Here is a 25,372-nt window from a genome sequence, read left to right on the forward strand (position 1 = left end):
AAAATCTTTCATGATAAACAAAAGCTAAAAGAATTTGCAGCCAGAAAACCAGGATTGCAAAGCATCTTGAGCAAAACACTACACGAGGAAGAAATGAAAAACAACAACCAAAACCATCAGTGGGAAGTGCCTCGGTAATCATAGAGGGCGGGGGGGGAAGCTAATCATGGAGAAACAAACTAAATTAAAAAAAAAAAGATAAATAATCAAACATGGCTGGCAGTACAAACCATATATCAATAGTAACTCTAAACGTTAATGGCTTAAACTCTCCAATAAAGCGACACAGGCTGGTAACATGGATTAAAAAAACAAATCCAACAATATGTTGCCTCCAGGAGACACATCTGACTGGAAAAGACATACACAGGCTGAAGGTGAAAGGTTGGGAAAAAATACACCACGCACACGGTCCTCGTAAGCAAGCAGGGGTGGCCATCCTCATATCGAATAAAATCGACTTCAAGACTAAGTTAATCAAAAGGGATAAGGAAGGACATTATATACTGTTAAAAGGAACCATTCACCAACAAGACATAACAGTTATCAATATTTATGCACCAAATAATGGTGCTGCAACGTTCATAAAACAAATTCTCCTCAAGTTCAAGAATCAAATAGACCACAACACAATAATTATGGGTGACTTCAACACATCTCTCTCACCATTGGACAGATCCTCCAAACAAAAGTTGAATAAAGAAACTATAGAACTCAATATCACAATCAATAACCTAGACGTAACTGACATATATAGAATATATCAACCATCATCAAGTGGATATAGTTTTTTCTCAGCAGCACATGGATCCTTCTCAAAAGGTCTGCCTCATCCCACTCCTCCTCACTGTCATCTCCAGGGGTGAAAGCTTGGTCAGGCCACTCTCTCTGTAGTGTGCTCTCCTATGGCCAGACAACACCTCTGACATGTGATTTGAGGGAAACAAAGCTAGACACAAGACATACAAGTTACACAGAAGGCAGATTGGACATAGAAGCTTCTCCAAAGCCTGTGTTTATCCACACTTACATCATACTTCTAAATGCCTCTTGATACATGTATGTCTGGAGTAGAGAAATAAAAATGTAAGAGAGAAAGAGTTGTGTACTTCACATATGCTAGCTGTTTTCTATTCTTCTATAAAAAAAATAATCAATGATCTTATCAGAAAAACGAAATAAAACATTTATAGTAAATTTTAAAAAAAGACCATATATTATGCCATAGGGCAACCCTCAGTAAATATAAAGGGGTGGAGACGATACCATGCATTTTATCTGATCATAATGGAATGAAACTGGAAATCAATGATAAAAGAAGGAAGGAAAAATCCTACATTACATGGAAAATGAACAATATGTTACTGAATGATCAATGGGTTACAGAAGACATAAAGGAGGAAATCAAAAAATTCTTAGAGATAAATGAAAATACAGACACAACATATAGGAATATATGGGACACAATGAAAGCAGTTTTAAGAGGGAAATTCATCACCTGAAGGTCATTCCTCAAAAAAAGGAAAAACCAACAAACAAATGAGCTCACACTTCATCTCAAAGCCCTGGAAAAGGAAGAGCAAAACAACAGCAAATGTAGCAGAAAGCAAGAAATAATTAAAATCAGAGCAGAAATCAACGAAATTGAAACAAAAGAAAAAATTAACTAAAAAATTTGTTAAAAAATTAACAAAACTAAAAGTTGGTTCTTTGAAAAAATAAATAAGATCTTCCTTTAGCCATGCTAACGAAGAGAAGAAGAGAGAGAACTCAAATTACTAACATATGGGATGAAAAAGGCAATATCACAACAGATGCTACAGAAATACAGAAGACAATTAGAAATTATTTTGAAAACCTTTATTCCAATAAAATAGAAGGTAGTGAAAACATTGATAAATTCCTTAAGTCATATGATTTGCCCAGACTGAGTCAGGAGGATACACACAATTTGAACAGACCAATATCAATGGATGAAACTGAAGAAGCAATCAAAAGACTACCAACCAAGAAAAGCCCAGGACCGGATGGGTATACAGCGGAGTTTTACAAAACCTTTAAAGAAGAATTAATACCAATACTTTTCAAGTTATTTCAGGAAATAGAAAAAGAGGGAGCCCTTCCAAATTCATTCTATGAGGCCAACATCACCCTGATTCTGAAACCAGACAAAGACACCTCAAAGAAAGAAAACTACAGACCAATATCTCTGATGAACCTAGATGCAAAAATCCTCAATAAAATTCTGGCGAATCGGATACAAAAACATATCAAAAAAATTGTGCACCATGATCAAGTAGGAGTCATCCCTGGGATGCAAGGATGGTTCAATATACGGAAATCAATAAATGTTATTCACCACATCAAGATAAGAACCATATGATCATCTTGATAGATGAGGAAAAAGCATTCAACAAAGTACAGCATCCCTTTATGTTCAAAACATTAGAAAAACTAAGGATAACAGGAACTTTCCTCGACATTGTAAAAGCTATCTATGCTAAGCCTCGGGCTAGCATCATTCTGAATGGAGAAAAATTGAAGGCATTCCCTCTAAAATCTGGAACAAGACAGGGATGCCCTCTATCACCACTTCTATTCAATATAGTTCTTAAAACACTGGCCAGAGCAATTAGACAGACGAAAGAAATTAAAGGCATAAAAATAGGAAAAGAAGAACTTAAATTATCACTATTTGCGAATGACATGATTCTATACCTAGAAGACCCTAAAGGGTCTACAAAAAAAACTACTAGAACTAATAAATGAATTCAGCAAAGTGGCAGGATATAAAATCAACACGCATAAATCAAAGGCATTTCTGTATATCAGTGACAAAACTTCTGAAACGGAAATGAGGAAAAACACTCCATTCACAATATCCTCAAAAAAAATAAAATACTTGGGAATCAACCTAACAAAAGAGGTGAAAGATTTATACAATGAAAACTACAGAACCCTAAAAAGAGAAGTAGAAGAAGATCTTAGAAGATGGAAAAATATACCCTGTTCATGGATAGGCAGAACTAACATCATCAAAATGGCCATATTACCAAAAGCTCTCTACAGGTTTAATGCAATGCCAATCAAAATCCCAACGGCATTTCTTATAGAAATAGAAAAAGCAATCATGAAATTCATATGGAAAAATTAAAGACCCAGAATAGCAAAAGCAATTCTAAGCAGGAAGTGTGAATCAGGCGGTATAGCGATACCAGATTTCAAACTATATTACAGAGCAATAGTAACAAAAACAGCATGGTACTGGTACCAAAACAGGCGGGTGGACCAATGGTACAGAATAAAGGACACACAGACTAATCCACAAAGCTACAACTATCTTATATTTGATAAAGGAGCTAAAAGCATGCAATGGAGAAAGGATAGCATCTTCAACAAATGGTGTTGGGAAAACTGGAAATCCATATGCAACAAAATGAAACTGAATCCCCTCCTCTCGCCATGCACAAAAGTTAACTCAAAGTGGATCAAGGAGCTAGATATCAAATCAGAGACTCTGCATCTGATAGAAGAAAAAGTTGGCTCCGATCTACATATTGTGGGGTCGGGCTCCAAATTCCTTAATAGGACACCCATAGCACATGAGTTAATAACAAGAATCAACAAATGGGACTTACTTAAACTGAAAAGTTTTTTCTCAGCAAGAGAAACAATAAGAGAGGTAAATACAGAGCCTACATCATGGGAACAAATTTTTACTCCTCACACTTCAGATAGAGCCCTAATATCCAGAGTATACAAAGAACTCAAAAAATTAAACAATAAGATAACAAATAACCCAATCAACAAATGGGCCAAGGACCTGAACAGACACTTCTCAGAGGAGGACATACAATCAATCAACAAGTACATGAAAAAATGCTCACCATCTCTAGCAGTCAGAGAAATGCAAATCAAAACCACCCTAAGATACCATCTCACTCCAGTAAGATTGGCAGCCATTATGAAGTCAAACAACAACAAGCGCTGGCGAGGATGTGGGGAAAAGGGTACTCTTGTACATTGCTGGTGGGACTGCAAACTGTGCGGCCAATTTGGAAAGCAGTATGGAGATTCCTGGGAAAGCTGGGAATGGAACCATCATTTAACCCAGCTATTGCCCTTCTCGGACTATTCCCTGAAGACCTTAAAAGAGCGTACTACAGGGATACTGCCACATCGATGTTCATAGCAGCACAATTCACAATTGCTAGACTGTGGAACCAACCCAGATGCCCTTCAATAGATGAATGGATAAAAAAAAATGTGGCATTTATACACCATGGAGTATTACGCAGTACTAAAAAATGACAAAATCATGGAATCTGCAGGGAAATGGATGGCACTAGAGCAGATTATGCTTAGTGAAGCTAGCCAATCCCTAAAAAACAAATACCAAATGTCTTCTTTGATATAATGAGAGCAACTAAGAACAGAGCAGGGAGGAAGAGCAGGAAGAAAAGATTAACATTAAGCAGAGACATGAGGTGGGAGGGAAAGGGAGAGAAAAGGGAAATTGCATGGAACTGGAGGGAGACCCTCATTGTTATACAAAATTACATATAAGAGGTTGTGAGGGGAATGGGAAAATAAACAAGGAGAGAAATGAATTACAGTAAATGGGGTAGAGAGAGAAGATGGGAGGGGAGTGGAGGGAGGATAGTAGAGGATAGGAAAGGTAGCAGAATACAACAGTTACTAATAGGGCATTATGTAAAAATGTGGATGTGTAACCGATGTGATTCTGCAATCTGTATTTGGGGTAAAAATGGGAGTTCATAACCCACTTGAATCTAATGTATGAAATATGATATGTCAAGAGCTTTGTAATGTTTTGAACAACCAATAAAAAAAAGGAAAAAAAAAGAAACTCATGTCCAGAAGACGTGCAGTGAAGGACCACAAAAGTTAAAGTAATTCAGGCGCTGGGGTTGTGGCTCAGTGGTAGAGTGCTCGCCTAGCATGCACAAGGCACTGGGTTGGATCCTCAGCACCACATAAATGTAAAATAAAGATATTGTGTCTACCTAAAAGCTAAAAAATAAAAAAAAAGAAAGTCATTCAGGCAGAAGAAAAATTATCAGATGTAAATCTGGCACAACAGAAAGATATGGATAGTATGGCCATTTGACAATATTAATTTTGCCTTTCCAAGAATATGGGAAGGCTGGGAACATAGTTCAGTTGGTAAAATGCTTGCCTTGCATGCACAAGGCCCTGAGTTCAATCCCAGGCACCACCAAAAAAAAAAAAAAAAATCAAGAGCATGGGAGATCTTTCCATCTTCTAAAGTCTTCTTCAAGAAGAAGTTTTCATTATAGAGGTCTTTCACCTTTTTTGTTGATTTCCAAGATTTTTTTTTTTTAGTCTACTGTGAATATGAGTAGTTTTCCTAATTTCTCCTTTAGAAGATTCATCACTAATGTATAGAAATGTATTTGATTCATGGGTATTGATTTTAAGTCCTGCTACTTTGCAGAATTCATTTATTAATTCTAGAAGACCATTTTCTGGTTGAGTTTTTTGGATCCTCTAAGTATAGAATCATGTATTGAGCAAATAATGATAGCTTGAATTCTTCTTTTTCTATTTGTATCCCTTTAATTTCTTTCGTCTAATTGCTCTGGCTAGAGTTTCAAGGACTATGTTGAACAGAAGTGATGAAAGAGGGCATCCCTGTCTTGTTTCAGGTTTTAGGGGGAATGCTTCCAATTTTTCTCCATTTAGAATGATGCTGGCCTTGGGTTTAGCATAGATAGCTTTTACAATGTTGAGGTAATGTTCCTACTATCCCTAGTTTTTCTAGTGCTTTGAACATGTCAAATGCTTTCTCTGAATCAGTTGATATAATCATGATTCTTATCTTTAAGTCTAGTGATGTATGGTACAGAATAGAAGACACGGTGAAAAACCTACATAAATGTAGTTATCTCTTACTAAACAAAGGCTCAAAAAACATACATTGGAGAAAAGATAACCTCTTCAACAAATGGTGCTGAGAGAACTGAAAATCCAATATGCAGCAAATGAAACTAATCCTATCTCTCACCCTGCACAAAACTCAACTCCAAGTGGACCAAGGACATAGTAATTAGACCAGAAACCCTGCAACTAATAGAGGAAAAGGCAGGCCCAAATCTTCATCACGTGGAATTAGGTCTTGACTTCCTTAATAAGACTCCTAAAGAACAAGAAATAAAATCAAGAATTAGGGCCGGCGTTGTGGCTCAGTGGTAAAGCACTTGCCTAGCATGCTTGAGGCACTGAGTTCGATCTCTGAATAAAAATAAAGTAAAAAAGGTATTGTGTCCATCTACAACTAAAAAAAAAAAAATCAATAATTAATAAATGGAATGGACTCAAACTAAAAAGCTTTTTCTCAATAAAAGAAACAATCAATGAGGTGAAGAGAGAGTCTACATTTTGAGAGCAAATTTTTGCCACACACATCAGAGCACTAATCTCCAGGATATATAAAGAACTCTAAACACTTAACACCAAAAAAAGAACAACCCAATCAATAAATGGGCTAAAAAGCTGAACAGACACTTCTTAGAAGATATACATCCAATCAACAATATATGAAAAAAAAAGTTCAACATCTCTAGCAATTAGAGAAATCAAATTAGCAAATCAAAACTACTCTAGGATTTCATCTTACCCTAGTCAGAATGGCAGTTATCAAGAACACAACAATAAATGTTGGAGAGGATGTAGGTGAAAAGGTACACTCATACATTGCTGGTGGAACTGCAAATTGGTGCAATCAATATGGAAAGTGGTATGGAGAATCCTTAGAAAACTTGGAATGGATCCACGGTTTGACCCAGCTATCCCACTCCTCGATCTGTATACAAAGAACAAAATCAGCATACCAAAGTAATGCAGCCACATCAATGTTCATAGCAGCTGAATTCACAATAGCTAAACTGTGGAACCAACCTAGATGTCCTTCAATAGATGAATAGATAAACAAACTGTGGTATATATAGACAATGGAATATTACTCAGCATTAAAAGAATAAAATTATAGCATTTGCAGGTAAATGGATGGAGTTGGAGAATATCATGCTAAGCGAAGTAAGCCAATCCCCAAAAACCAAATGAAAATGTTTTCTCCGATAAGTGAATGCTAATCCATAATGGGGGGGGCATGAAAAAAATGGAGGAACTTTGGGCAAAGAAGAGGTAGGGGTGAAGAGGAGGGTGGGGGCAAGAAAGATGGTGGAATGAGATGGACATCATTACCCTAAGTACATGTATGAATGCACATATGGTGCAGTGCTACATCGTGTACAACCAGAGAAATGAAAAGTTTTGCAACTGTGTACAATGAATCAAAATGCATTCTGCTGTCATATATACCTAATTAAAATAAATTAATAAAAAAGAAATGGAGAGCATGAGAAATGTTATATAGATATATTTCTTCCTATTCTAAAATCCTCTTTAAATAATAACTATATTATGAAGTTGAACATATAAAAATGAAAAGCATCACAACTATATAGTAAAGGTCAGAAAAGGGAGGGGAATAATTGTAGTATACTGTTTAAGTTTCTTTTTATTCTACATGATATAAATTCTGAAAATATAAAATGGCAAATGACAAAATATTTTAAAGAAATGCATACCTATAAACAATAGATGAAATGGACAAATTTCTTAAAAGAAACAAATTACCAAAGGTCACCAAAGAAAAATATAAACTGAGAAGTCCTATATCTACTAAAGAAACAATCTTGGTGACCTTGAAGTGTAGAAAATAATTCTTTTCATTCCCCTAATAGTATCTTTTGGATAATAAAAGCACTAATTTTTTTTAGCTCTAATCTTTCTAAAAATGCACTGAACTTCACTAAAATTAAAAACTTACTCTTCAAAAGGCACCAGTAAGAAACTGAAAACAGAGCCACAGACTAATAGAATGTATATACAAAACATATCTGGCATAGCATTTGTGTCTCAAGAATACATAAATACTCTTATAACCCAAAGAAAAAAAAGACAATCCAATAAATAAATGGGCAAAAGATTCAGACATAAACATCACCAAAGAAGATATATGGATAGCAAATAAACACATGAAAGATGCTCAATATTGTTAGTGAAAATGGAAATGGAAATATAAATCGAAACCACAACATTCCCAAAGCCTGGCCATCCAAAGTTCTGACAAGTAAAATGTTCATACTTCTAATGAGAATGTTAAGTGGTACAACCACTTTGGAAAACAGTTCGGCAGTTTCTAACAAAACTACATATGTTTTATGTTTAACCCTGCAATCATGCTTCTGAGTATTTACCCAAATGAGCTGAATACTTACATACATCTACTTAAAAGCCCTGAACACAATTATTTAAAATTGCAAAAAAAAAAAAAAAATGGAAACAAACCTTCTGTAGGCAAGAGGATAAACAAATTGTGGCACATAATACAATAGAATAGTATTCAGGAAATAAAAAGAAATGAACTATCAAGGCACAAAAGACACAGAAACTTAAATGCGTATTGCTAAGTAAAAAAAGGATATACATACTGTGTGATTCCAAATGTATAACATTCCAGTTATGTAAGGGCTGGAAATTTACCTCAGTAGTTCAGCACATGCTTAGCACACATGAGACTCTGGGTTCAATTCTCAGCACCAAAATAATAATAAAGATAATAATTATGTTAGGTAAAAGAAGGCAGACTTCCCCCCACAAAGAGTATTTGTATGACTCCATTTACATAAAATTCTAGAAAATGCATACTAATTTACAGTGACAGAATGCAGATTATTGGTTACTTAGGAACAATGAATTAAAGTAAGATGGTAAAGGAATACAAAAGGGCCTGAGTAAACTCTTGAAGGTGACAGATGTTTATTATCTTGTGATGCGTGATGTTTTCACAAGCATATACATGTATCAAAGTTTGCCAAATTATATAATTTAATGTCAGGTCTATTAAATGTCACTTATCTCAATCAAGTTACAAAAAAATCCATTCTTTAATGCTAATAGGTCCACAACTCTAAAATTGATTTAGGCTAATTTATGAGTCATACTGCAAGTCTCATTATCTTACAGACACTTCCCCTTTTATGTGTATATGTGTGTTACACTGGGTACTGAACCTAGGTCCTTGTGCACTCTATAGGCAAGCACTTAACACTGAGCTAGCTACATCCTTGACACTCACCCCTTCCTGTTTTGGGGGGTACTGGGCTCAGAAACTATATCTACTTCATATGATTGTTACAAGGTTAAAAGAATTATTATTTGTAAAGCATTTAGAATAACCAAGTATAACGAACACACATATAAACACACAAAGCTAAAAATTTAGTTCAGCATTTGGACCCAATCTTGTTCAGAATCCACTTTTACATATTTTGTACTGCTTCTCATTTATTTGCTTATTTAATATACAGGCACATGTTAAATGGTGTACTATATGATAAACTATGTACCAATGCACTCCCCTCACTCCTTCAAAAAATTAAATTCTAAAATCCTTCCAAAGTTTAAAAAATACACAAAACTTTATACCTTAGCCCTGGTATAAAAAAACAAAACAAAACAATAACCAGGAGCTAAAGGTATAGCTCAATGGTAGAGCACTTGCCTGGCATGTGTGGGGCACTAGGTTTGATCCTAAGTACCACATAAACATAAATAAATAAAATAAAGGTATTGTGTCCATCTACAACTAAAAAAAAAAAACATAACCAGGACTACCTTCAAATTAGATTTATATTGAGCATATTCACATTTTGGTGATAGGAGTTGCAAACTTTCTATTGTTCATTATATCATCAAAACTCCCAAATAATATCAAACACAGTACTGTTCACTCAGACCTCTGGAGTCAGTACATGCTACCTAAACCTCACACTCCAACAAAAACCCAAACCCAGTCAATTCTCATCAAAGCAACTCCTACAATCTTCTTCAATTCATGCTTTGTAAAAAGGTTCTTTTCCTAGCTGTCTTCACTAATGTAAATTGCTTTGGGTAGGAAATATTATTTACACATGCATATCTTCTACAGCACCTAACAACACTTAGCACATAGTAGCCACTAACAAGCACCTTAAATAAACAAACCTCAAGTTTAACTCCTTACAATAATAAAAATATCTGCTTTCTCCCAAAGGACTGAAATCAAGACTGAACTGTGTTGGGATTTGGGCAGTGGGGCCTTTATTCTCATTCTTATAGATGGAAAATGGAGGGATAAAAAGGTTAGTTAACTGTTTTAGCTCAATTCTGAATTAGAGCTAAGGATCAGGACTATCTATCAAGTGACTTTCCCAAGTCAAATGGCTGGAAAATGGCAGTGCTGAGATTCTACTCTTTGATAACTCATTTGAGACACAAGTTAGGAGTAAAGATGACTAAAGAGGGGAGATGGGTTTTCAGGGGATGGTCTTAGTTTCCACTCATCTCTCCCTCCTCTTCAATAATCATTACTCCTAACATGCATCTCAAAACCACTTATTCAAGAAATTGTTTCCAATTAAGTTCACTGCCACTCTCAGCACGCTGTACCTCATTTGTAGGCATGGTCTCCCACCTATCCAATTTGGAATTTATTTATTTATTCTTTGGCCAAACTGAGGCTTTTTCTATTTACTTCTTGTTTTCATTAGGCTAGACTGACAGCTAGGTATGCTTCATTCCTATAAGACCAACAGTAGTATTGCCATCACTACTTAATTAAATATAGCTTTATTATATGAATATTATGCTATTACTTACAATTTTTATATTTACTATGAATGTTTAGAATATTTATATTCATATTATTACATTAAATACTCCCATAATACTCACTGCATCACATTTTCACATATGTAGGGAAAACCATATACTTCAGTTTGCTAAGGACAGTCCCAGTTTATTTATTTATTTTTATTTATTTTTCAGTTGTAGTTGGACACAATATATTTTATTTATTTATTATTTATTTATTTATTCATTATTTATTTATTCATTCATTCATTCTTATGTGGTGCTGAGGATCCAACCCGGAGCCTCGCATGTGCTAGGCAAGCTCTTCTGCTGAGCCACAACCCCAGCCCCCCAGTTTATTTTTTTTAACTAAGGATATTTAAAAACAAAAAACACTTTATTGAGGTATGACTACAATGCAAAAGGCTGTCTATATTTCATGTATACAACCTAAAAAGATAGGAGAAAAATATACACCCATGAAACCATCAGCACGATATACGACCAGGATAATTATTAAAGCAGCTTTCTTATACAATCGAAAGTACCCATGTATGGCTAATAAGTTATATGGCCACCTTAATACATACATGTCCCCCACCAGAATGAAGCTCTACAATTACAGAAACAATGACTGATTTAACTGTTTATCCTCAGGGTTAACACAAAAAAAGGTAATAATGTAATTTTGGTAATAATGCAAGTGAACAACTAAAACTATAAATTTTGAAAGCCTTATTTTACTGACACCTGACACCCTTTGACATATTATAGGATTTAATTTGATCAGAATTCCCTACTTGGAAGGCAGGAGGATCACAAATGGGAGGCCAGCCTGGACAACTTAATGAAACCCTGTCTCAAAAATAAAATGAAAAGGGCTGAGGATATACCTCAGTGGTAGAGTGCCCCTGGGTTCAACCCCCAGTACCACTTAAAAAAAATAGTAAGAAAAAAGAAACACTAATATGAATATCCAAAAGCCATTATATATGTTCTAATATCACAATAAAACAGCATAATTAGTAAGACATCCAGATAGCCTCCTATTTCTGGTTATACAGCAAAAGACAGGTAATAGTTTTAAAACATTGAAAGGAGAATAACTATCAATCTAGACTGTCACCGACAATTAACATATTTGAGAACTGAGCTAAAAACTTCAGACAAGCAAAAACAGTTTACCACTAAGCATAAAGAAACTTCTTCTAAAAGATGTGCTTCAAAAAAAGTGATTCCAGAAGAACACAATCTAGCAAGAAATTGATAAATGTAATAAATTTAAATATTAATTGTAGAGAAGAAGAAAAATGTTTAATTTGGGCAACTGGTAGGAATGGTATAGAATTATAATACTTAACTATGGCATATAAGCTAAAAGGGGATGACTGAATTATTCACCCACAGTGGGAACTTTTTCCAGACACTCCCTTCTCCTGGAAACCTACCCCTTCTACCACTTACCACCTCAACCACTCTCTTGATATAGAGTGTCAAATCAGCAGGGTGGGCCCACACCATTCCCATAACTGATGGTCCAGAGGTGGGCAACCAACCCAAGCCAAGTTAAACATAAGAATCTCTAGAAATTACATATAGATGACAAAAAGCAGAAAAGGATAGGAGTCAGAATCAGGGCTCCACTTGCCTTGTGGATGCATACTTTTTGCCTGTGCTGTCTGAAATACTTACCTTTTTCTACTTGTCCAATCCATCTTTTAAGGACCCAGCTCAGGGCCTCCCTGTCCTCTTCGACAAATCATCTTTCCATTTATAAATTAGAGCAGAAAAGAATTAAGATCTGTGAACTGTCAGCATGCTAGGCATTTCACATACAGTATCACTTAAGCCCTAATTATACTGGACTGACAGCATTTACTATCTCTCCATTCAAGGTCATTTTTCTTAAAGGTTATAACTTCACATAATAGCTTCCTAACTAGTCCATGTTTACATGTGTTCTCTGCAGCCAGACTGCAATATCCTTAAACAAAGGAACTACATATTATATTCTTTTTTTTTTTATTGTTGGTCGTTCAAAACATTACACAGTTCTTAATACATCATCTTTCACAGTTTGATTCAAGTGGGTTATGAACTCCCAACTTTACCCCATATACAGATACATATTATATTCTTATCTCCACTCATCTTCTCTCTTCTTGCCATCTCCTTCCAAAATGTATCCTTCCTATTTATCAATCTTTTCTCCTGACTACTGCAATTACTACTGATAATAAAAGCTACTGTCTACAATGGCTTGCTTTGTGCTGACACTCTGCTAAATGCTTTACACACATTTCATTTAACCTAACAATCCTATAAGGTAGATATTATTTCCCCATATTACAGAAGGGGAAACAGGCTTGGAAAGCTTAAGCAAACTTGCTCTTCACAATAGAGCCTAGCCTAGAAAATACCATTGTGGATCCCCACAATTTTAACATCCTCCATTGTTTTGTTTTGTTTCTCCCTTAACTGCTGTGGCAGTGTTACTATGTCAACCTGGTTAAGTTCAAATTACATTTTCCAGAATCTTCTTTCAAATAAGCAAATTACTCTCTGAAGATCGCTGTTGGACAGAAATACCAGAGTTGCCAACAGATTCTACCATATTTCTGTTCTCCCCTACTCTGCATATAGCTCTCCTTCCTGATTGCCAAATGTGTCAAACAGCAACTCCAAGTCCATCACCAGCAAAGCCTGACTTAGGACCAAAAGAGACAGCTGTTCAAAAGTAACAGCTCTTCACAGACTTTCCATCAGCTCCACCATGTGCCCCATTCCAGCAACTGGGAATACAAGGTTTCAGATTCACCTTTTCAGATTCACCTGCAAATTCCAACTTGCCACTATACCATGGCTTCAAGAAATCACATGAGAGATTTTTCTCTGATTTCTGAGTTTCTCCCACAACTATATAAGGTCTTTACTCCTTTCATAAAGTCCTATTTTCAAGATAACATAGTGGCTTTGCTTCCTTGACTGAACTCTTAGATGACATAAATATGCAAGTTTCCCCCCAATCAACTTACTGAACAAGAAATCTCTGCAACTTGCCTTCTGAGATCCTCCTGCATATCCAAATCTAGGCCCACTCAGTCCTTCCTTGCTTTGTTTTTACCAGTTCTGCACTGCCCATTTTTGTTTCTTTGGAATGCAAGATTCTATACCTTCCTAATTAATCCTCCCATTAACAAAAAAAGCAAGCAAGACTTAATGGAGAGCCAATGCCTGTGATCCCAGTGACTCCAGAGGGCTGAGGCAGAAGGATCGTGAGTTCAAAGCCAGCTCAAAGCGAGGCACTAAGCAACTCAGTGAAACCCTGTCTCTAAATAAAACACAAAACAGGGCTGGGGCTGGGGCTGAGTAGTTGATGCCCCTGAGTTCAATTCCCAGTACCAAACAAAGATTTAATGGAGAGAATGCTAGCTAAAGTGGGTATCAGATTAGCAAATATCAATACCTACTTACTCAGAACAAGGTTAGCTAAGAACACTGAAGGGTAATCCTATGCTTTGGTTAGAGACATGAGAATAGAAAAAGGAAAAGCAATGACACAGAAAAATTCTGAGAAGAAAAATATTGGTTGATGTATAGTTTATCCTAAAGTTTTGTCCCCTGGAAGCAGGGAAGAGCTGCTTTTTTAAATGTAATTAAGTTTAGGCTTATCCAAGTGTCTCCCTAAATTATTTTTAAGTTTCTACTGAACATAAAAGACTGTATAGAATGAACAACTTTTCCAATACTTTTTTTTTCCTTTTCCAAAAAGATCCCCTATTATTAACTAAAGTGTTTAAACACATTTCCAAAAATGTGTTTCAGTAGTCTTGGTTCTCCACTCTTAATATCAGAATAATTCAGTTCTTCTCTGGTGTTTTCCAGGGCTCCATGCTTACTAGCTTGGTTTTTAGTACTCAACTTTCCCACAAGTGATTCTATGTCTTTGGCATACATAATCTTACCTTGTTACTTAATAAAGAAAAGATTAGTTATGTATTCTAAGATGGTGCAATGTATATTAATTAGCATCACAAAATTTTATCCCATGGTCATGGGTTACTGGATATTGCCTTAGGGTTGGAAGTTTTACTCTGGGAAGTGCCTGAGGAATTTCTGGCCTAGAGTTCTCCTAAAGGGAGTATCCTCCTCTCTCCACAAACACAAAGCAAAAATAAACTTTTGTGTTCTGGACTACTGAGATGTGGGAGTTAGTGTTCACAGCCTACTCAAAATGAGTCTAAATTTTAATGAAAATTTTTAATGTTTATCCTACTCAAGAAATTGTATCATCACTTCTCTAGCAATATACATTAAGCTCTTCCAAATTATTTTCTCCTAGAGTGAACTCAATTTCCATACCATTTATTTAAAATAGATCAGTTGAGCCCAGCACAGTGGCACATGCTTGTAATTCCAATGAACTGGGAGGCTGAGATAAGAGGATGGAAAGTTTGAGGCCAGCCTCAGCAACTTAGCAAGGCCCCAATCAACTGAATGAGACCCTGTCTCAAAATACAAATTTCAAAAAGGGCTGGGGATGTGGCTCAGTGGTAAAGTATCTCTGGGTTCAATTCCTAGTACCAAAAAATAAAATAAATCAGCTTATTCTCATCCTACTGAAAATTTTATGTAATAGAAAGACATCATTAAGGTTTACTCAAGTACTGATCAGAACTCTACGGCTTAGTAATTACAAAAGATGAGAGGTAAGAACATCTAAATCTGAGAGGGTTGTTTTAGCTATGTTGACCCATCGCAGAAGATTCCAGTGCACATATTCCCACAGAGAATGTTGCATATAATGAGAACATGTGAGCAATGTGGAAGCCACAAGAGGGTTAGGAACCCTTGCTCTAACTGAAAGAGCCATACAAAATCCCAACCAGACTATTTGAGTCTGAGCAAGATCCTTCACATCTCTGAGCCAGTTTCTGCACATGTAAAATAGGATAATAGGATCAACCATGCTTACTGTAAAATTAAAAATTCTGGAGTGAGGGCTGGCAGTGATAGAGTCCTTGCCTAGCAAGGCCCTGCATTCAATCTCTAGCAGCACGCACGCGCACATACACACACACAGTAGAATGAAGTTTCTGGCATATAGGAGACATTCAAATATTACTTCTCCTTCCTCCCAAAATACAATCTGAAATTTATAAAAAATAGGGTGATGGCCTTCAAGGCTAGAAGACATGCCTTCTGAAACAGGAACAAAAAGCCAAAAAGGAGACAAGGCTGAGAGGCAAAACAAGGATGTGATAAAAAGGAAATGGGAGAGGTTAAGGATTGCCAAGATTAACAGAGATTCAAATGCATAACTAAAATACTCATATGAGATTTAAAATATTATTTCATTTGTCTCAGAAGGTTATAAAGAACAAAACAATGGAGTAGCATGGAGGTCAAACCCAAGAAAATCCACTAAAATGAAAAGTAAAATAACAAAGAGATGAAAATGTTGAGAGAAGATGACAGATAAGATAATGGAGATCTAATCTAAAAACCTCACATTCTAAGGGAACTAGAACACAAAGAAAAACCACAGACATTTAAAAAAGAATACTCTTCAAAGAGCTGAAACAAAATTGAGATGATTATGTAGCTTTGAATCTTTGGTTTAAATATTTATTTAATAATAGATACATATACTCAGAGATACCAGAAGGCAAAGCAACAGTATTTTCTCATCCAACTTCCTTAACAAATTTGACAAATACTAATATGACAATTAGTAAACATTCACAACTAGTTTTGCTCCCATAAACTTACCAAGAATTATGTTCGTGACTTGTAATAATTAATTAAATATATAAACTAATGAAACAGTGAATGTAAAAAGTTGTTTCTATGAAAATGAAAATTATGTCAAATATCTAGAAAGACCCAAAATCTAAAAAAAAAAAAATTATTAAATGAGTTATAGGTGAATCAACTGTAAAAGACTAGATAGAAAGATCACATAACTCTAGATGGATCATATACTCAGACTGCTTTACATTTCTGTTTTTTAAACAAAATAAAATATTTAAGATAAAAATGGGGGCTGGGATTGTGGCTCAGCAGTAGAGTGCTCGCCTAGCACCGGCAGGACCCGGGTTCAATCCTCAGCACCACATAAAAATAAAGGCATTGTGTTGAGTCCATCTACACCTAAGAAATAAATATTAAAAAAAAAAGATAAAAATGTGTCATTTTATTCCCCTGAAATTAGAACTTTTTAAATTAAACTGAACACTACCAACTCTAATCATATTAAGTAAGAGAGCGTCTATGTACATCAAAATAAAGACATGAACTGCGTGGATTGTGGAATATTTTTACAAAAACTGAATTGATTTTTTATTTGATTTTTTTGAACACTTACATGCTAGATATTGTGTTAAGCATTATCCCATTTAAATTTCATAACAAGGCTGGGTTTGTGGCTCAAGTGGTAGCACGCTCGCCTAGCATGCGTGAGGCTCTGGGTTCAATTCTCAGCACCACATAAAAATAAAATAAATATATTGTGTCCACCTAAAACTAAAAATATATATATATATATATATATATATATTTTAAAAGTAAATAAATAAATTTCATAACAAACCTATAAGTACTATTATTATTACTTTACAAATACATAAAATGAAGTTTAAAGAAATTAAATAGAAGCATTAAGACTCACATTCAGACCTGACTCCCAAGTTCATATTCTTAGCTATTTACTACCTTTATTTTCTTTTCTGTATTTTTAAATGTTTCAGTAAATATTATAAGCACAGTTGGTTAACATATAGGACTTGTTAAATTAGTTCAACTATTGCCAATTTTTCAAGGCCTCTGGAAGCACCCTACCCACCATGGGACAAAGTACATACTCTCTAAATGATAATATGTATTACACTTTGGTAAATCAGATCCAATTTTTTCATTGTCCTGATAAAGCTCATAGGCAGCATGATAAATGCACTGATTCCGGCCAGTCATGATGGCAAAAATCTGTTACCCCAGCAACTCCAGGGGCTGAGGCAGGAGGATGGCATGTTCAAGGACAGTCTGGGATTACTTCATGAGGCTCTACCTCAAAATAAAAATAAAAAGGGCTAGAGATGAGCTGGGGCTGCAGCTCAGTGGTAGAACACTTGCCTAGTATGTGTGAGGCAATGGGTTCGATCCTCAGCACCACATAAAAACAAACAAAATAAAGGCATTCTGCCCATCTACAACTACAAAAAAAAAATTTTAAAGGGGGCGGGGGCTGGAGATATCACTCAGGAGTAAAGTACCCCAGGCTTACTCCCTGAAAAATAAATAAATAAAAGCTTAGATTCTAGAGCCAGACTGCCTAAATCAAGCCCCAGCTCCATCACAGACAAGATATAGAAACATGGACAAGTTATTTATTGTCCCTGAGTTTTGTTTCCTCATCTGCAATAGATATAATAATAGTAACTCACTGGGTTGGTATAGGGATTAAGTGAATTACATTCTTTAAAGGAGTACTTTTGGGAATAAAGGGAAAATTTTTTGTTTCCATATATATAGTTTATCCTGATTTACCAAAAAAAAAAAATAGTGAAAAAATTTCATGTAAACTGCTTCATGAATTAAATCATATTTTTAATGATAATGGGTTACTTAAGGAAATTCTATCATGAAACCCTCTTTAAAACAACCATTTACTTCCAGGCACAGAGGCACACACTTGTAATCCCATTTACTAGGAGGCTGAGGCAGGGAGGCCAAGACAAGAAGATCACAAAAACAAGGAAAAAAAAATCTACTAAATGTTATTCAGTTGGAAAATCAATTTTATGTTATATGTATTTGATTTACTTATATCCAACTTAATAAAAGTGAGGTTTATCTCTAAATATAATTAACATATCTCATCATTAGAAATTAATTCATTCTACTAATTAAAACAAATACATATATAAAAAGAAATTAATTCATTTTTTACTCATAAATGTTCACTAACATAATCATCATGAAATGAAATACAAAGTAAAGTTTAAAAACATGTAACTCTTCCTTTGTTTTTTTTTTTCTTTTTTGGTGTAGGGGGATTGAACCCAGGGCCTCAAGTATGCCTACCCTCCACTGAGCTACATAACCCCCAATCCAAAACTTATAATTCTTCAACTACACATAGTAATACAATTAAAACTAGAATTCAGAGGCAAGGGATGTAACTCAATGGTACAGCGCTTGCCTCATGGATATGAGGCCCTGGGTTTGATCCCCAGCATCACAAAAGATAAAAAAAGATTAGAATCCAGATCTCAGTCCAGTTAGAAAAGCCTACCAATACACCAAAAATACACAATCTCCTCAAAATGTTTTTTAGTAGATCTAATCTTACCTTCTATTTCTGGCCATTCTTGTGCAACAAATGTTGACTGAGAAAAATTTAAACATAATTTTTAAGAGTATACATTTTTAACGATGAATCTAAGATATCTCCTGTTATAAGTTTTAAAAGAAATCTGGTTTCCCATTTTTCTGAAACCAGGTTTCTTTTAAAACTTGTAATAAAAGATACCTTAGATTCATCGTTAAAAATCTTAAAAACCCATAAAATGGGATTCTAATTAATGTAGCTGCACAAGATATTTTACAGTTTCTGTGATTTTTGTTTCCATCTATAACAAAAGATTATTAACCTGAAATTCAAAAGCTCACCCAACAAGGATCATCAACAGATCCTACAACTGTTAGGTGAAAGATTATTGAAGAACAGGCTAGCACTACTGTGCTAATTTATTATGTCAGAGTTTACATGCTAATTGCAGTGAGAAATAGACCTTACCTTAATTATCCCCACAACAAATTAGACAAACAGCATCACAAATAATGAGAATAAGTAGTATCTTTTTTGTTTAATATTTTTAGGTAGATAGACACAATACCTTTATTTATTTATTTTTATGGGTGCTAAGGATTCAATCCTGTGCCTCATCTGTGTGAGGCAAGTGCTTTACTACTGAGCCACAACCTCAGACCAGTATATGTCTTCTGATGGAAGGCAATATGAAGTATACATCATCACTTAGGAATTCTTGTCCCAAATTTTTAATTTGAAACTAATCAACCCTTTAAGCATGCTTTACAGGAATAGATAGTATGGGGGAATTGAGGAACAAGCTAAATGACACCATGAAAGGAAAACTTATAACAAATTCAGAATGTGAATTGTTTTTTCCACGTTTTATCGGGGCATTATAACTACACAAGATAGTAGGATTTGCTGTTATATATTCATATGTGCACATGATAAAACAATAAAATTTCGACAATATCATTCCCCAGTATTTCCTTTTCCTCCCTTTTTCCTCTCCCCTGGTCCCTTTCCTCTACTCTTTCCCTTCATTTTCATGAGAGCCCTCACACACATATATTTTTTTCTTTTTTCTCTCTAGCTTCTATGTATGAGAGAAAACACAGGATCCTTGACTTTCTGAGTTTGGCTTATTTCACTTAAAATAATGCTCTTAAAGTTTCATCCATCTTCTTGCAAATGACATAATTTCACAAGATGAGAGTCATTTTATAAGACAACTGTTTTTTGATGTTTTAAAAAATACCAATGTCATTTTAAAAGAAGGGAGGACATGATTGTGCATGCCTATGATTCCAGTGACTTGTGAGGCTGAGACAGGCAGATCACAAGTTCGAAGCAAGCCTCAGCAACTTAGCAAGACTCAAAAAACAAAAAGGGGCTAGAGATGTAGCTCCATGGTAAAGCACCTTTGGGCTCAATCCCCAGTACCACCAAAAGAAAAAAGTAGCTGGGTGAGGCTGTTCTATATTAGAAGAAATTTTAACAACCAAATGCAACAAGTAAACTTTGATGGGATCCTGGTTTCCTGGTTTGGTAAGGGACAATGTAGAAAGCCAGAAAAGATTTTTTAGTATAAAAGTTTTAAATATGGAAGGCTATTGGATTACACTAAAGAATCATCACACCTAAAAGAAATTAACAATAACAGTATTTTAGCTATTTAAGAAAATGTCCTTATCTTTAGGAGACACATACTGACAGACGTGGGGATAAAGTGTCATAATATCAATCGCTTAGTTTTTAATGGTCCAGTCAAAAATAATATACATGTATTTACAGATAAAACAAATATGGCAAGATATCAACAAATGTTGAATCTAGAGGATCATCATAAGAGTGTTCACTATTACCAATTTTCTATGCGCTTGATATTGTTTCATAATAAAAAGTTGGGGGGTGCCTAGAGAGCTTCAACTCTACAAGGCAAAAAGATCAATCTTAACTAAAACTGTAGGAACTAAAGATTATCAAACATAACTTCTTTTTAATAACCTATTAAATATAGGTTTACCCCTGTAATACAAACAAACTAGGAAAAAAGCACCACCTAAAAAGCTTTAACGATGGAGCTGGGGTTGTGGCTCAGCAGTAGAGCACTTGCCTAGCACATGTGAGGCGCTGGGCTCAATCCTCGGCACCACAAAAAATAAATAAAATATATTGTGTCCAACTACAGCTTAAAAAATATTTAAAAAACAAAAGCTTTAAAGATTCAATGCTTAAAGGATTCAGTTTAAACATTGTGTGGTGGCACATGCCTTGTAATCCCAGCAGCTGAAGAGGCTGAGACAGGAAGATATCAAGTTGAAAGCCAGCCTCAGCAAAAGTGAGGCGCTAAAAGCAACTCGGTGAGACCCTGTATCTAAATAAAATACAAAATAGGGCTGGGGATGTGGCTCAGCGGTTGAGTGCCCGCGAGTTCAATCCCTAGTACCCCCCCCAAAAACAATTCAGCTTATAATGTAAAAACAATTATTTAAAATAAGTCCTTAACAGCTAGTTCTCTCAAAACACAAGAGCACAATTAAATAACCATTCTGTGATGAAACCATAATTCAATCCAATTCAACAAAATTCGACATGGTCATATTTTAACCTAACAACATCGCAATATACTTATTGCCATTCACCTGTTAACTCTATAAAGTTACCTTTTCTTTACAAGCATTACAAAGATACTCAACTACAAATTTTCTTCAACCTGATAATATACTAACAAAATTATAGAATATTATAACACAGCATAAATAGATTTCCTAAACATCTGCAACTGAATGAAACTCCAATTACTCAAGAGAATTTATCAACATAGCCAGAACTCTGTGCTCTACTTTTTCATTAACCACAGTTTAAAAAACGGCACAAGAAAACGCTAAAATTAGAATTTTCAGTTAGCTTATAAAACATTGATTAGTAGTACTGCACTAATGAAAAAAATCACACCATCAAAAGATAACTTCCTGCAATATTCTACACATTAAATGTTGACATTAAACTCAGAAACATTGCATAAGACAATTCAAAATTACTACGTGTGTTGACATTGCCACATATCCAGCAACAAATTTTGCAATAAGGAAATCTCAAGCAAATAACCCAAATACAAGTTCCGTATATGCATCAAGAACTGCAAAAGTAAAATTGTAACTTCTCAAGAAAAGTGCGGTTTCATCAAATATATTTCTTTTTTCTAAGAGGAGAATATATAGTTTTTTTCCTGTCCAGTTCTACCACATAAAAGGTGAAGGTGCCTGGAGCCACCTTTTACAAGTAATATATATATTTTTTTTAATCATGAAAACAATTTGGCAAGGCTGAAGCAAAACACATCGGACAGCCTACGTCAGGGAAAAGTAAACTATCTAGGTGTTTAGAATTTACGCTCAGGATGAAAATATCCAGCCAGTCTCATCCTCACATACTTACTTTTCCAAGCCAAAGAAATACAGTCCTACAAAAGTCCATCTACATATCTGAATCACGGCTTCCTCGATTACTAGCTGCGTGACCTTGGGCAAATAAATGCCTTAAACTTCTCCGAGCCTCAGTTTTTAATCTGTATGATGGGAAGGCATCGTGCCCACTTCACAGGGTTAGGAAGATGAAATGAGATAACACACAACCACCGGGCATAAGCTCTAGCCAAATGCTCCATAGAGAGAGAAGAGAGAAACAATAATCGATAGACTATCACACTGTGACAATGCAAAGACAAGCAGTTTTTTGCTTACAGCGTGTAACATTTCTGCTTAGCCCCTGGGATCAGCGGCAACCTTGCGACAAGAATCCCGGCAGAGTACTTGTCTGACAGCTACACGGACCAGCAGCCTACTTGAAGCTAATCGGGATTTCAAGATGCGATGCTGGGGGCCCGAGGTCCACCCTCCCGGAGCAGGCCCGTCACCCGAAGAAATCCCGGCCCCGGAGCAGCGCACAGGCCACCGTCAACCACCCTCTCCGCCCCATGCCGGGCCCGCAGCCCCCAAAAGACAGACCCACACACACACTCACCGGCGCTCCGCAGGGACCTAGGGAGCCGCAGGCCCGAGGAGGGGCGGCCGCCGCCGAGCCCGCCCCTCCGCCCCCGCGCGGCCTGTCACCGCGGCCCCCGGTCGCGGGAGCCCGCGGGGCCCCCGGGGACCGGAGGGGCGCGCAAGGAGTCGGGCGCGGGCCGGTGGCAGGCCCGTTCCTCTTTCACATGGAGCCCCGGCCGGGGCCTCTCACGCCCCTGGGTGCTTCTCGTCGCAGCAGTCCCGAGGCCCGCGGGGAGGACGGCAGAAAAGGAGGAAGCCGAGGGCCGACGCTGCTGGAGACCAAAGAAGAGGCAGAAGAGACAGAAGCGGCGACTCCGCGGCCGGGTCCCCGTAACGTCAGAGTCGTGGTCCTCGTAGTCGCCGCAACTGGCCGTGCGACCCCGAACACTGCGCCCAGCGGCCGCACCACCCTTGCCAGGCTCCGCCGCTACGGGCAGCCCGGCCGCCACTACACAGACCCGTGACGTCGGGCGTAACGCGGCGCACGTCACGGCCGCTCGCTCGTGCGCGCGCAGCCTGGGCCCGCCGAGAACAGAACCCGCCGCGGGCGCGCGCCCGAACGAAGGTATCCTGTCGGCGCCTGCGCAGTGGCCAGTTGTGACTGCGCACACGTCTGGGTCCCCCACCCGCCGAGCGCCGCGGGGTTCCCGGTTCTGGCTTCCATCCGCTGGCGCCGGCCTACTAGCGCCACACACCAGCACCCTGGTCCTCTCGCACGTGCGCCTGTGCTGTATCTGCGACGTCAAAGCGGAGCCCGGGAAGCGTCTCCTACGTGGTTCGCGGGCGGATCCGGATGGCAGCAGAACAGAGGGGCAGTGAAAGACGGTGGATCCGCGGCAGCTCATTTGCAAGGCGAGGAGCCGTCTGCCTCTTAAATTTGTGAATCAGGTTTCAGAATTCTTCCCTGAAGGACTTGCCACCTAGCCTGAAACCCACCCCCGGGAGACCGCCTCAGTTTTATGTGTTTTCAGTTTAGTTCTTGTCACTGTGATAGCTTGGCCCTGCAGGGGTTACTTCACTGGTTTACCAGGTGTGCAAACTTCAGCCCAGAGAGAGAAGCCGACACGGCCACCCCGCCCCCGGACACATGCGCACAGGCACACACACACACATCTGGGGCAGAGACTAAAACATGAATCTCTCACCGTATCTTTCCCTGGTGCCCCGTCGTCCACGGGATAAAATGCAAAATAATCAGAATATCCGTGGTGTTAATAACCTGCATTTGAGATTTTCTATCCTTTTCATTCAGAAAGCATCCTTCCCACCCCATCTGTTCTCCTTTGCTTAAACACCTTTTGCAATGTCCTGTACCATTCTTCCCTATTCTTTGTCTACTTGGTTTCTGGACCAAGATCTCACCCCTTACCTGCTTGTTCCAAACCTCACTTCTACTCCAGCACTTGAAATGAGAGAGTTGGGAGCTGCACACATCAAGCCCAGAGGTAAGGAGTTGCTCCACCTCTGATCCTGGTCTAGGATGAGGCGGAGACTGAAGGAGAGGGTACTGTAATATCGAAATGTCTGAGTCCCCTTCCAGGAATTTTTATTAGAGACCCATTAGCAGAGGTGTCAACAGCACAGGAACAAAGATGTGCAACTCAGAAATACAGAGCTAAAAGGAAAAGCAGTTTGCTCCCACTTGTTTCAAAAGTGGAAGTCTTTTCTTTTATATTTATTTGTAGTTGCAGTTGGACATGATACCTGTATTTCACTTATTTATTTTTATGTGGTGCTGAGGATGGAACCCAGGGTCTTGCATGTGCAAGGCAAGCGCTCTACCGCTGAGCACAACCCCAGTCTTTTAAACTTATGTACACATAAAATCTCAAAAAGTTTTGTAAGATTCCTTTTGATTCTAGCATTCTAAGACTTGTATGGCACAGAAGGGAGGGAGGGTCTTAGAATCTTTAAGGATAGTTTTGACTGGGCTACACTCCCAGCCAGGATAGCATTTGAATCTTAAACTTCTCCCTTGTTTGCCAGAGCGCCTGGCATGACCACATAGCAAGCATTCAATAAATATGTACTTGTTTACCAAGTAATCTTGAGATAGATTTTTCCTCATACCTCTGCTCACTCTTCCACTCCCTCCCCTCACCCACAACTTGTAGGGACTTCATTCACTTCTGGATTCCTTAGAAACACCTCATGTGGATATTTTATAGTAGCTAATCTTTCCCCACTCTCTTTTTAATTTTTATTTATTTATTTGGTACTAGGGATTGAACCCAGGGGCACTTAACCACTGAGCCATATCCCCAGCCCTTTTTAAAAAAAAAAAAAA

The 25,372-nt window shown here is 37.3% G+C and overlaps 1 protein-coding gene across 2 annotated transcripts in view; it reads right to left on the minus strand.

Moving 5' to 3' along the window:
* The window catches only part of Map3k2 (mitogen-activated protein kinase kinase kinase 2), an 82,471-nt gene extending 59,279 nt beyond the window's left edge, over positions 1–23,192 (minus strand). For both annotated transcript variants that reach the window (XM_005315881.5, XM_021721769.3), the window contains exon 1: positions 23,063–23,192. The gene's annotated coding sequence lies outside the window, so the exon portion shown is untranslated. The remainder of the gene's footprint in view (positions 1–23,062) is intronic.
* Positions 23,193–25,372: the final 2,180 nt, after the last annotated feature.

The sequence above is a fragment of the Ictidomys tridecemlineatus genome, chromosome 7 (assembly GCF_052094955.1).
Source record: "Ictidomys tridecemlineatus isolate mIctTri1 chromosome 7, mIctTri1.hap1, whole genome shotgun sequence".
Lineage (NCBI taxonomy): Eukaryota > Metazoa > Chordata > Mammalia > Rodentia > Sciuridae > Ictidomys > Ictidomys tridecemlineatus.